Below are 14,695 nucleotides of genomic sequence, written 5' to 3'. Positions count from 1 at the left end.
TTGTAACGCAAAGTGGATGAGGAGCGTTTTAGGCCATATTTTTTCAATTTATCCAGTTATCCTTTGGACCGATGTCAGAGGTGAGGCGATTTGTCTGTGGATTCAGTGAAAGTTTGCATGGCACATTGTTAAAAATTTAGATGTTAATCCTTCCTCTAGATACAAGCTGTGGGTGTTCAAAAGGTATAAAACATATTAAAACGTATATATGAATATATTATATGAAAATTATTATATTAGATTATGTTAAATTATTATAGCATATTTGTAATGTTATATCGTAATTATACAATATAAAATTATGGTATTGAACATAAAAATGTACATTAAAATTTATAATAACTTATGTTAAGACTTTATTGAATAGCATCATCCCCACACACAACATAGACAAATCCAGTGACATATTTTATTGATTTATGTTCAATCACTTATTTAGTTGTTTGAACAACGGCACAATTAGGAATAGCTGGCCAATTTAGGCTTGATTTGTCATGCATCTTGGGCCTTAATAGATGAAACGTCGAAACCTGTCCTTATCAAAGTTATCGTTTAAAAACAAGACCTACCCAAAGATCTTAAAATCCTTCTGAATACAATTAAGCGTTAGTTTGTATAGACTGCCTGTTGTCCAATGTCGAAAGCTTTATTTGGATTCGAAATCATTTAGGGACCTTTAAGTCTTTGAACCGTGTAATTGCGGAGGCAACAGGTGAGTGATACCGCAATTCGATTAGGCGTGGAATCGTGCGTGGTTGGCAAACATTTGTTAGGAAAAACTCGAGCTTGCTCCTTTACATTGTAATTATTTTCCTAGGCTATGTATAGGCTAGTAAATCCAAGTGAATCACAGACCACTCTTTGTCTTTACCAACGATCTCATATTTTCGAAATTTCCTAGCATGGATCTATACCTTTGAGGGAAAATTTAAATATAACTAAGGGGAAATTTTCTAATGAGTTGCTATGACGCAAATCTTGTAATATATTAAATTTATTATAATCTGGTATCATGACATTTATTATAAGACCCTCTTCGGTTCTGCTTTTACTATACAAATACAATGATCAAAATAATAATATAGACGCATGCGTTTTGAATAGCACAAAAACGACTCCGAGTTTCCCCGAGCCGAGAGCCAATATTTTTTTGATGTAGCAGATAGTTAAAAGCCAGGAAAAAAGTTTTAAATATATTTAAGGGGAAATTTTATAACAAATTGCTAACACGCAAATCTTGTATTATATTAAATTTATTATAATCTTGTGTCATAATGTTTATTATAAAACCCTCTTCGGTTCTGCTTTTTCTATACAAATGCAAAGTTCAAAATAGTAATATAGACGCATAAGTTTTAAACAGCACAAAACGACTCCGAGTTTCACAAAGCCAAAACGTGTTTTTTTTATTTAATTTCCGAATGTTTTTAAATCAATTCATGTTTTGATTTGGGCTCTCCGCAGACGAATAATTAAAACTAAATTTGCATTTTTATTTTTTGGCTAAATAGCTTTCTCATAGTTTTGATCGAATGATTTTGACAAAGAGAGAGCGGAATGAGGAGGCCTGGTTGCCCTCCGGTTTTTGGTTGCTTAGAAATTCAACTTTCAACTTTTTATGAATGTTTTTATTAGTTAAAGATGTACGTAACTTATAAATTAGCTTACGTAACGAACTTATGTATTCTCATGTTTTTATTACGTATATGTGTGGGTTCGCCCCCTCGTCAGTACCTTGCTCTTTACACTAAAGCTTAAATTTTGTCCAAATTTCTTAAGAGTGACCCCCTGAATAACAAAAGCCGTAGAATAAATAGTTTAAATTACTAAAAATACTTTAGCGTAAACCGCGAGGTATTAGGAGGAGGTTAGCCCATCATATGCGTATTAATTTCTGTTCGTTTTAAGCTTTAATTCTGCTTCTTACTTTCAGTAGAAAAAACTTTTTCATATTTAATTCTTTTTTTTTAATAATGCTAGAAAATCCTGCGCTCCCTTCATTGAAATTTTCTTCCCCCATGATAAATTCCTTCAGGGGAAGTTCCCCCAACATATCCCCCTCCTTTCAACCCCCCAACAAAAAAATCCCCCTGAAAACGTCTATACATTTCCAAATAACCATTACTATTTGTAAGCACTGATCAAAGTTTGTAAATTGTAGCCCCTCCCACGGGGACTGTGGGGGAGGTAAGTTGTCCCTAAAGGCATTTTATAAGGTTTTTCGACTACGTTGAATAAAATGGCTATCTCAGAATTTTGATCTGGTGATTTTGGGAAAATAATTAGCATGGGAGGGGGCCTAGATGCCCTTCAATTTTTTTGGTCACTTGAAAAGGGCACTAGAACTTTTCATTTCCGTTAATATGAGCCCTCTTGCAAGATTCTAGGCCCACTGGGTCGATACGATCACCCCTGGAAAAAAAAAACAAAACAAAAAAACAAAGAAAAACAAACAAAGAAATAAACACGCATCCGTGATCTGCCTTCTGGCAAAAACACAAAATTCCACATTTTTGTAGATAGGAGCTTGAAACTTCTATAAATGGGTTCTTTGATATGCTGAATCTGATGGTGTGATTTCGTTAAGATTCTATAACCTTTTGAGGTTATTTCCTCCTATTTTTGAAAATGAGCCAAAATGTTCGTTACCACGAACTGTTTGATTAATTGAACAGTGAAATTAATTTGAAGTTGTTTTTCACCAAACATACAAATGACGATGTTGATCAAACAGCTTTACTACCAAGTGTTTTATTGTTTTATCTACAAAACTATGTGAATTAAACTGTCTCATAATATTTCCCATCGTTTCGCTGACTGACATTTGATACCATCTTCCAGGGAGTAATTGAACAGTGAAGTTGAAGTTGTTTTTCACCAAACATACAAATGAAGATGTTTGATCAAACAGCTGTACTTCATCTTTCTCAATTTGAATCCGTAAGCACATTAGTACAAATTTACAAACTTCTAAAAAGTGTAGGGGACATTTACCGAATGGGTAACAATTATATTAAAGGCCAGAATTTGGCACTTCGTCGAATTTTAGAAATTGATTTTTCACTCCCGAGGAACCTTAAAACTATGGAAACAGAAATACACTTAAAGATGCGTTTGAGCTGTTGGCAACAGACCAGATAGTGTCCTAATCTTCAAGATATGTGGCTGGCTACAACAAGAAAGTATTACCGTTCATTTTATTTCAAAATATATTCCAAAACTTGGCGACAAGTACCAAAATCTCTGCTTAGAATGCTTGACAGTTTATTACTAGAGACCTCTTTATCTGGTTGAGTACCCTCTATGGTCCCTCTATTATGCATATTCAGTCTGTTTCAGTTGCTCGGTGAACGTTCAAGTCCTAAACAGATTCAAAATACTTGCCCCTGCCTAAGAAAGGCTTAAGTGAGAGGGAATTACCAGTTTTACAACTTTGGTGCTTGATGTTGAACCTCAAGAATGAATGAGTGAATTTATTTACTCAACACAAATTAACATTCCAACAAAATAATACGTCTCCAATGGAAGGTTGAGCTCGTAATTGTACGGAAGTGTTTTTACGAGCTCAATCTTCTTCCGTACGGAATTACAATTTCGGGTGTACGGAAGATGAGAAGCAACTCTTTGCCATGAATAAAAAAGTAAGTAAATGAATGGAAGAACAAAACTACAAAATCAGATAAGGAAAGACTGGGCAAGAATAGAAATGCTGGGTAAGTAGTGCACGGATGAGGATCCTGAAACGGGCAAAACAATTATAAAAGAATACAAAATATACTTATATTTTATCATAAAAGTCTAATAAATAATACTTTACTTTCTTAATTAATACTGATCAAATCCAAACGACTCAGTGGGAATTGTGTCTTTCATTCTATATTCATTTGAAATTCAAGGTATTTGATAAGTCGATACGCTTTAGAATGCCTAAGAGCCGAAGAAGGAGGCTGAATAAACATAGACATTTCACAGAAACATCACTACCATTTCGTATTAATGGGGTAAAAACTTAATTTTTGCTCGTTTTTAGTGTTTTGTATATCTCAACGATAAATCTGAGGAAAACATTGGGTGTTAAGCTTAGATTCCTGCTTCTCTCAAACTTTCCTTGAAATATTTGTGGCTTTGTCTTGATAAGAATATTTGTGAAGATAAATATCCTGAGTTATCTTATCACTGGTATATCTTGGAACTAAAACTGCACCCTGGGGCACACCAGTGTTATTTGAAGGAGGAACCTAGGGGGAGGAGGCATTCAGACCTGATTTCGTCCCCAACCGTCAAGATTTTTGCCTATGATCTCTTGTAACTTTTGCATAATTTGCTAACTTTTTTTCTTGTTTTTTTAATTTACCCCGTCCATCGAAACAAAAAGAGATAGACCTCGGTTGAATAATACATCGTCATTTTAACGAAAGTAGAGGTGCTGAAATATTTTTTTATTCCAGCCATAGCAGGACTCTCCTGCCTCTTACAAAGTAAATATGCTTTTGAAATGTGACATCTCCAGGAGATTCAGTATTAGAAACATCTCGCTCACTTTCTAACTCACTTTTGAAAAAAAAAAATGGGGATACCCCTTTCGTTCTTGGCACGTTAATACTTGATATAAGTATTCAGTTACAAATATAGACACGTTTAACCATATGTAAATGAATTAATGTGGCAATAAATCTGTAATATTTTAGCATTTGGCAATTGAGCATTGATCCGATCCACAAGGTGAAGCTTTTTCATATCATATATTCTATTTCCATATCATGATGGATTTAATTGGATTTAATTCGGATTTAATTTTAATATGGATTTAATTAAATGGATTTAATTTTCCATATGGATTTGATAAAAAAAAAGCGAAGCTTGTTGTACATCTCTAGTATACGAAGTTGGTTTTGAAAGCGTAGTCAACCATAGCAGCCTATGTTGAAATTTAATTTAATTATTAATTATTTTTAATAATTTAAACTATTCTAGCTTGAAACATTGTGTTGCTGTAGCTCATATTAGAATTGACTGCAGAGGGTTAGCAAAAGTGGAAAAAAAAAACTGCAAGAAAGGATTTCTGTTGTATTGAAAAAAAAAATGAAGTAAAACAACAATCTTAATATATTTATAAATCATAATTGAAAGCTAAGGATAATTACAATAAATTTTTTTTAAATGTATATTCAAAGGATAAGGCTTTTAATGTTCTTGCGGGGAGCAGGGGTGGATATAGAGCAAAATCTTGGGGTCTGGGGCAATTTGACAACGGCGCCAATGAGCACAATCTTGGGGGGGTGTCCAATATGACATAGGTGCCAATAATTGACTAAATTGACAAATTTATTCTAAAAAAAAGAGTGAAAAAAGAGGGAAAGAGGGCGTCAGAAGAATCTTGGGAAGCAGGCCCCCCGGTTTCTCTGGATTTGCCAGTGGTGGGGGAGTCTGGTCTCCTTTAAGCATTACTTCCGTGGTGCTACTATCATATTCTCCCTTATGTGGCTTTATGGTTGTAAATTAAATAAAAAAAACAAATTTTTTCAAGTGAAAGTAATGAGGAATGTTAAAACTAAAAAAGAACCGAAATTATCCCGTATATGAGGGAGGGGGATACTCCATCCTCATTTCCTTTTTCTTGACAATAAAGTAGTAAAGTTCTTTAAAATACTTCTTTTTCAAATTCAACGGGCTTTGTGTTTGATCACTCTTTCTTAAAGAACTACGACACAAAGTCAAACGTTAGTGTAAAGAGCAGGGGATTGAACAGAGTAGTGCCCCTGAAATACGGGATAATTTCTGTTCGTTCTAAGATTTAACGTTGCTTCCTACTTTCAGTTAAAAAAAAATTGTTTTTCTTTTGTTACCGATCGTATTTCAAATCATGCCTGGGAATCCGTCTCCCTCCTCTATCAGAAGTTCTTCCCAGGATGTTTCCTTCCTATGAAAAATTATCCGCTTGAAAAATACCCCCACAGAAAAATTCCTGTATATCCTGTATCCTGTATACCAAAAATTTATGTATATTTTCCAACATCAAATACTAAATAAACAGTGGGTAAATTGCACAAATTACTTCCATTCCGTCAAGGGTAACGGGGGTTCATGCCATCTCCATGTTTGAATGAGCCCTCTTCCGATCTTTCAAAACTATTGGTTCGGGACGATTAGCCCTGAAAAAAAAAGAATAAACACGCATCTGTGATTTATCTTCTGGCAAAAAGACAAAAATTAAAAATTCCACATTCTGTATATAGGAGCTTGAGAAAGGCTCTCCGATGTCCTAAATCTGATGGTGTGATTTTTATTGTAGCTTGGGTCGACACTATTATCGCTGTTTCCCCTGTCGCTGTTTATCGCTGTTTATTGTCTATTGTCGCTGTTTCCCCTTTTTTCAAAATCGGGCAAGTTTTCTCAAACTTGTAGGTTCTGATGGGTACCATAATTCTGTTGATGTATTAATATTTATCAAAATTACTTTTTTAGAGTTTCGGTTACTGTTGGGACGAGTCACTCCTTACTTACAGTTCATTGCTGTGAACTGTTTGTTAAAAAGAATTATTTTTCAACCGAATGTAAGCAACAACATTCAAACTTAAACCGAACAGAAATCATTTCGTATATGAGGGAGCTACCCCCTCCTCAATCCCTCACCCTTCACGCTGAAGTGTTTTAGCACTTTAAAAAAGCTTCTTATCAAACAGTTCGTGGTAACGAACTGTAGTAAGGAGCGAACCGGCTCAATAGTAAACGAAACTCTAAAAAACGGAATTTTGATGCTAAGATATACATCAAACAAATCGGATTTTCGCGCTGAGTTTAAGTATATAAGTTTCATCTTCGTCATCGAAAGTTACAAGCCTGAAACAATTTGCCTTATTTTGGAAAATAGGGGGAAACACCCCCTAAAAGTCATAGAATCTTAACGAAAGTCACACCATCACATCCAGCGTATCAGAGAATTCTATACCAAAAATTTAAAGCCCCCATTTACAAAAATATGGCATTTCGTATTTTTTGCCAGAAGACAGATCGCGGGTGCGTGTTTATTTTATTTTTTCCCGGGGGTCATCGTATCGACCAAGTGGTCCTAGAATGTCGCAAGAGGGCCCATTCTAACGGAAATTATAAGTTCTTTCCTTTTTAAGTAACCGAAAAAATTGGAGGCCACCTGGGTCCCCTCCCACGCTCTCTTTTTTCCCAAAGTCAACGGATTAAAATTTTGAAATAGCCATTTTGTTCCGCATAGTTGAAAACCATAATAACTATGTCTTTGGGAATGACTTACTCCCCCACAGTCCCTGGGGGAGGGGCTGCAATTACAAACTTTGACCAGTGTTTATATACAGTAATGGTTATTGGGAAGTGTACAGACGTTTTCAGGGAAATTATTTTGGTTTGGGGGTGGGGCCGGGGCCTTTCTTGGAGGAATATGTCATGGGGGAAGAGAAATTCAATGAAAAGGGCGCGGGATTTTTTACCATTACTATAAAAAAAAGCAATGAAAAAATAAACATGAAAACGTTTTTCAATTGAAAGTAAGGAGTAGCATTAAAACTTAAAACGAACAGAAATTATTACGCATATGAGGGGTTCTAGAAATACTTTAGCATAAAGAGCGAGGTATTTAGGAGGAGATAAATACCTCGCTCTTCATGCTAAAGTATTTTTAGTAATTTCAACTATATATTCTGCGGCCTTTCTGATTCAGGGGTCATTCTTAAGGAATTGGGACAAAACTTAAGATTTAGCGTAAAAAGCGAGGTATTAATGATGGGACAAACCCCCTCATATACATATTAAAAATATGAGAATATAAAAGTTGGTTACGTAAGTTAATTCTTAAGTTACGTATATTTTTTACTAATAAAAACGTTCGTTAAAAATTAAAAGTTCTAGCCGCCTTTTTAAGTAACCCAAAATTGGAGGCCAACTAGGCCTCCTTCCCCACTCCTTATTTCTCAAAATCGTCTGATCAAAACTAAGAGAAAGCTGTTTAGCCAAAAAAAGAATTAATAAGCGAATTTCATTTTAATAATTTATGTGCGGAGAGCCAAAATCAAACATGCATTAATTCAAAAACATTCAGAAATTAAATAAAAAAAAACTGTTTTTTGAACTGAAAGTAAGGAGCGACATTAAAACTTAAATGAACAGAAATTACTCCGTATATGAAATGGGTTTTTCTCCTCCACAATCCCTCGCTCTTTAAGCTTAAGTTTGACTCTTTGCCACAGTTCTACTTTTTAAAACAATTAAAAACTTTAGCTTAAAGAGCGAGGGATTGTGAAAGGGAAAACCTATTTCATATACGGAGTAATTTCTGTTCGTTTTAAGTTTTAATCTCGCTCCTTACTCTCAGTTAAAAAAAACTAGTTTTTTTATTTAATTCCAGTTAAACGGCCCTTGTGTTTACGTAGTTGCTTATAAAGAATCGTGAAAAAGTCAAAGTTCGACGTGAAGAGTGAGGAAACGCAACGATGAAGTAACAGCCTTCCTTATATTAAAGTAATAATATTTGTTCCTTTTAACTTTTAATGTTGCTCCTTATTTTCAGTTCAAAAACTTTTTTTTATTTCTGCTGGTTTTTCAATTAATACCAGAAATTCCACCTCTCCCCTCTGCGTGAACAATTTTCCCTGGGAAATTATCCTTATTTTCACTTATAAAACGTTGGTTTCTGTTTAATTTCTTATCATTTTTCATTCTAGACATTCCTCCCTCCGCGGAAAATTTTTATTGGAAAATTACCCCTCCCCCCTCAATGGAAATGTACTCCTGTGGAAAATTTTCCCATGGAAAAATCCCCCACACTCATGGAAATTCACCCAAGCAATTCTATCCCGGCTGAAAATGTGCCTTGGGCAGTGCCCCCGGAGCATTCTGTCAACACGTAAAATTGAGTCGCCAAAGAGAAAGTAAGACACATAAAATTATTCCATATATGAATTCTGGAAAATTTCTCCCGTGTAAAATCTCCCCTCGAAAGCTTCCTCCCGGATACTTTCCTCCCCGTGTAAAATTCTCTGTGTGGAAAATCCTCTCTCACCGAAATTCCCCTTGAAAAATTCCATATGTTTCCCAATAGCAAACATATAATGCAAACAATGGGCAAGTTTCTTTCTGTTGACCTAAAAAAGGCACTATAACTTATGATTTCCATTTGAATGAGCCCTCTATTGTGTATGATTACCCCTAAGAAAAAAACAACAAATAAACACGCATCCGTGACGTTTCTTCTGGCAAAAAATACAAAATTCCCCATTTCGTAGATAAAATCTTGAAACCTCTACAGTAGTGTTCTCGGACAAGTTGAATCTAATCTTTTGATTTTAATTAAGAACCATTTGGGTTGTTTTCCTATTTTTTCTAAAATGAGAGAAAATTCCTCTGGCTTGTAGCTTTTTATGCTTCTTTTAAATAAATAAAAATAAAGATTTGTTCAACTGAAAGCAAGGAGCAGCATTAAAACTTAAAACAAACAGAAATTATTACGTACAAGAGGTAGGCTGCCCCCTCCTCAACACCTCACTCTTTATGCAAAAGTTTTTGAGTACTTGAATAAAAGCTTCTTATTGCTCTAATTAAGTCAGCTTTGTGTTTCAGGAGTCGGTCTCAAAGAATTACGAATTTCAAACTTTAGCGTAAAGAGCGGAGTATTGAGGAGGGGGCAACCCTTGTCATATACTTAATGGTTTCTGTTCGTTTCAAGTTTTAATGTCGCTCCCTACTTTCTGTTAAAAAAACTTTTTTCTTTAATTTTTGATCGTTTTTTAAATAAAGTCAGGAAATCTGGTTCCACCTCTACGGAAAAATCCCTCCTCCCCCATAGTTATACCCTTTAGCTAACTCGATCCTGATGAAAATTTACCCTGGACAATTATTCTTAACATCTCAATGCGTGACGGGAATTCAGGCAAACTCCCCAAGTGTAAAATTTCTCCTGACAAATTCACCTCCTGGAAAATTCCCTGGACTTTCCTTCCCATGAAAAATTCTCCTCGTAGAAAATTTCCCAGCAGAAGATTCGTCCCCTCCTCCCGGAAAATTTATGTATACTTTTCGATTGCAAATACTATAGATAAACAATGGGTAAGTAGGGTTCTCTGATACGTTGAATCTAGTGGTGTAATTTTCATTCAGATTCTATGACTTTCAGGGTTCGCCTTTGTTCGAAAATTAGGCTCGTAGCCTTTCGTGGGTATGACTAAACTTAATGAAACTTGTATAGTTGGAATAAGCATAATGAGCAATATAATAAAAGCTAGGCTGGCATTAAAAACCTGTTTTTAAATCATTTTCTTTCATTTTATTGAATTGCCTTGTTTCATAACAATTTATTTATCAGTCCTGGTTGAACTTCGCTGAGGTAAGAATGCTAGGACTGTTTTGAAAAACTGTTCATTTTAGTTTTATTTATTTTATCCTCTTGTAAGTTGTTTTTTCTTATTTGTATTGCTGAGGACGGCCCTTGGACATAGGGCTTCCGTTTTTTGGAGTTTCGGTTACTAGTGGACCGACTCACTTCTTGCTCACAGTTTGTTAGCATGAATTGTTTGATAGGTCTGACAAAACTGAATGTGACGCGTTTAAAGATCATGCAAATAATTCAACTAGCTACCGATAAGTTTTACTAGTATTCTACTAAGCCTGAAAATAGACCATTTTGTAACAACCTTTAGTTTTCGATTGAGTAATGACTATAAAATTATTAATGTTAGATCGCTTACTTCAAGGATAGATCCTCACCCCAAAATTGAACTTCATGAACTATAAAATCCTCAATATTCTTTTTTTTTTCTCGTAGTTTTGAACTCAAAGCTGAATTAGTAAGAAACGATTTCTTTCTTAAAGAATGATGTCAGCCATGATTTTTTTTAGAATAAAAATTATCATAAAATATTTATTTAAAAACAGATCATGGGAAAAGGAAAAAAAAACAACACGAAAAAAGGTCAGTCAATAGCATGCAGCTAGGATAATTTACACTCACCAAAAGTACTTAACTTACTTTTGGTAAGTCTTACTCACCAAAGGCAACCGTTCGGGAAGTAGCTTCCCCAAAGATCTCCAGAGGTATAAACGCAGGACTATTGTGTCGTACATAGTGGGAGATACGTCAAAATTCTAATAAGATGTGGATCATATAAAAATTGTAGGCAGTTATTGCCAAGTCAAGAGATTAACAGGAGGAGGCATCTTTTTGAGAATATTATTATATTTTTTGTTATTCTGCCATGTTTATCATCGTTCTTGTCATCCGCAAACATAACTAGTGCCAGGAAAAATGTCAAATGTGTTTTAGAAAAATATAAATTCTTGTAACTCAAGCATGGTCTGGGAACAGTTTTTCTGTCTGGCAAATTTTGTTTTGGGGCCTTTTATTTCTGAACACCTAAGCTTTGGCGGTATTGCTTAGAAGCTTCCAATGAATGATGGATAGAAGTAATTTTATAAGCTCATTTATACCATTTTGAGCCCAATTTAAAGAAGTATGTAAAAAAAGAAGAAGAAAAAAATAAATGAATCTTTGCCTGTTTATCGCACCAATAATCTGGCGAGAAAAGGAATCCAAAATTTTTCGGTGCTATATTATGTGTTTGGGTCGGAAGAATACTTTTCAGAGCATTTTAGGATAACGTACTTGACTTAATGCTCGTAATGGTGGTCACAATTTGAGAACTGCATCTTTCAGTTCGTCATTGACTGATCGTTGGTCATCTTCTGTCATTGATCATTAAGAGAAACTGACCATGGCTGTCCCGTCATATGTGTTGAGGCCTTCCTCGAAGGTGCTCCCAGTCGTGCATACGGAAAGAAAGCGTAGTTGGTCTTTTTGCTAGGATGCACAATGGTTGAACAGACCAGCTGGGTTCTTAGAACTTGCTGACTGATTTATAAGTGACAGCAATTGGGTTTCAAAGGCTAATTTTTGCCACTTTTTCCCCTAGATCTGTCTCAAGACCTTTGACTGGGCTAAGTTTATAGCAGTGGACAGAATCAGCGCAGCAGGTCGAGTCCATACATCCTAAAGAGTAACTTGAGTCACTCTGGTTTTGCAAATTCACATCTTTGTTTTGCAGCTAACGTGTAATTTTGACCAGACTAAGAGGCACATTTGCATTATAATTGACGTGACTTTGGGGGTTAGCGATTGAATTTGTACTCTGACCAATCCGGCGTCAGCTTCAGTTGACCAAATGCAAGTTCTTTTGGTCGGACTGACCGAAATAATTCCATATCTGGCAGTTCCTACTAGCCTGAGTGATCAAAAATAATGTGTCATAAACTGTGTGTTCTAAACTGTGTAATATGTGTCATAAACTGTGTAATATGTGTTCTGCAAAACACTGGTGGTGCAGCCATTTGATGTTAATCTTGCAGGAAACACTTTTTAGGATGTTGTCTTACATGGCTAATGTAGCACTAGTACGTTTAAGTCTCCCTTAGTTCTAAACTGAACTAAAGACCATGGCTTTTGCTTCAAAAGGCTTTTTTGTTAAGTGAACTGGCAAGACCAATATTATGCCTGTGAACATTCCACTATTCAGCCCCTAATACATAAGGTGGTGTGTAGCCAGAGTGTTCGGACCTTTGAACAGTTCACTGACTTTGGTTCTACTGTCTGTTCGAATGGAAATATAAACGCAGAGGTATCATCAACGACATTTAGGCGAATGCCGTCTTGAGTCGTCTTCTGAGAAAAATTTTTCACAAGCCCCAGAACAACCACCTTATCAAAGCACAAATCTACTCCTCTTTGTTTATTAGAGTTATACTGTACTCGTCATAGACGTAACTCATTACCCGGACGCTCATGATGAAGATGGATAGTGCTCAGACAAGGTACCTTCGATAAAAAACATGTTAGATGGTCCACCAGGGACAAAACTCGGAGATTATCCTATCATTTTATTTTGCATCCTTGGCTTAGCAGCTTGAGTCTCCCTTGCTGAGTTGATATAGTAGCCTTATTGTTGTGCCTTCTAAAATATTCGCCCAGCTTGTATTTGATTTTGACCCAGTCGTAAACGACTGGAAAGGCCTCAGAAGAACATGATGTAATAGATGGGTGGACGTAATTCACAGTAGATTCATTACCTAAATAATCCAGCAACATAAAATTTGGCAGGCGCATCAGGGACCGGACCAGATTAAATTAGAAATAGTCATTTTCCCGATTTGACCATCTTGGGGGAGGGTGTTTGGGGGCCGGTTAATTCGAAAAAAATAGAAAAAATGAAGTATTTCTTACTTACGAACTGTTGACCAGATCTGAATGAAATTTGATGTTTGGAAGGATATAGTGTCTCAGAGATCTTATTTAAAATCTCGACCGGATCTGGTGATATTGGGGGGAGTTGGGAGGGGGAAACCTAAAATCTTGGAAAACACTTAGCGTGGAGGGATCGGGATGAAACTTGGTGGGAAAAATAAGCACAAGTCCTAGATGCATGATTGACACAACCGGAACGGATCTGCTCTCTTTGCGATAGTTGGTGGGGGAGGTTTAATTCTGAAAAATTAGAAAAAATGAGGCATTTTTAACTTACGAACAGGTGATCGGATCTCAATGAAATTTGATATTTGAAAGGATACAGTGTCTCAAAGCTCTTATTTTAAATCCCGACTGGATCTGGTGACAGTGGGGGGGGGGACCTAAAATCATTGAAAACGCTTAGAGTGGAGGGATCGGGATGGAAACTTGATGGGAAAAATAAGCAGATGTCTTAGATACGTGATTGTCATAAATAGAATGGATCCTCTCTATTTGGGGGAATTGGGGGGAGGGTTAATTCTGAAAAATTAGAAAAAATGACGTATTTTTAACTTACGAAAGAGTGATCGGATCTTCATGAAACTTCATATTTAGAAGGACCTCGTAACTCACATATCTTATTTTAAATCTCAACCGGATCCAGCGTCATTGGGGGTGCAGTTGGGGGGGGGGGAATCTTAGACAATACTTAAAGCGAAGAGATCAGGATGAAACTGGATGGGAAGAATAAAAACAAGTCTAGATACGTGACTGACACAACCGGACCGGATCCGCTCTCTTTAGTGGAGGTGGGGGGGGGGTAATTCGGAAAAATGAGGTATTTGTAACTTACGAACGGGTGATCAGATCTCAATGAAATTTGATATTTAGAAGGATCATATGCTTTAAAGCTCTTATTTTAAATTCTGACCAGATCCTATGACATTGGAGGCAGCTGGAGGGGGAAAACGGAATTCTTGGAAAACGTGAAAATTGGTGTATTTTTATCTTACGAATAGGTGATCGAATCTTAATGAAACTTGGTATATAGAAGGATCTTATGTCTCAGATACTCCATTTTTGACTCCGGGGACGTAGGGGGTTGGAGGAGGGAAGCAGAAATCTTGGAAAACGCCTAGAGTCGAGAGATTGGGAAGAAACGTGATGAGAAGAATAAGCAGAAGTTCTAGATACGTGATTGGCATAATTGGAACGGATCCGTTCTCTTTGAAGCTGGGGGGTGTTTAATTTGGAAAAATTAGAAAAATTGAGGTATTTTTGACTTAAGAACGGGCGACCGGATCTTAATGAAATTTGATATTTAGAAGGAATTCATGTCTCGGAGCTATTATTTCAAATCCTGACCAGGTTTGTTGACATTGGGGGGAGTTGGAGGGGAAATCGGAAATCTTGGAAAACGCTTAGAGTGGAGGAATCGGGATGAAGGTTGGTGGATAC

The 14,695-nt window shown here is 36.1% G+C and overlaps 1 protein-coding gene and 1 long non-coding RNA gene across 4 annotated transcripts in view; one reads left to right on the top strand and one right to left on the bottom strand.

Moving 5' to 3' along the window:
- LOC136027479 (microphthalmia-associated transcription factor-like) overlaps positions 1-14,695 on the top strand; it is a 225,660-nt gene that overhangs the window by 81,673 nt on the left and 129,292 nt on the right. The window lies entirely within an intron of this gene.
- Positions 5,987-14,695, bottom strand: part of LOC136027480 (uncharacterized) — a 30,608-nt gene continuing 21,899 nt past the window's right edge. The window contains exon 3 of the long non-coding RNA XR_010617608.1: positions 5,987-6,152. This is a non-coding gene — a long non-coding RNA (uncharacterized LOC136027480). The remainder of the gene's footprint in view (positions 6,153-14,695) is intronic.

The sequence above is a fragment of the Artemia franciscana genome, chromosome 5, assembly GCF_032884065.1.
Source record: "Artemia franciscana chromosome 5, ASM3288406v1, whole genome shotgun sequence".
Classification (NCBI taxonomy): domain Eukaryota; kingdom Metazoa; phylum Arthropoda; class Branchiopoda; order Anostraca; family Artemiidae; genus Artemia; species Artemia franciscana.
Note: the sequence above shows the minus strand (reverse complement) of the source record. Positions and strands in the feature narration are given on the sequence as shown.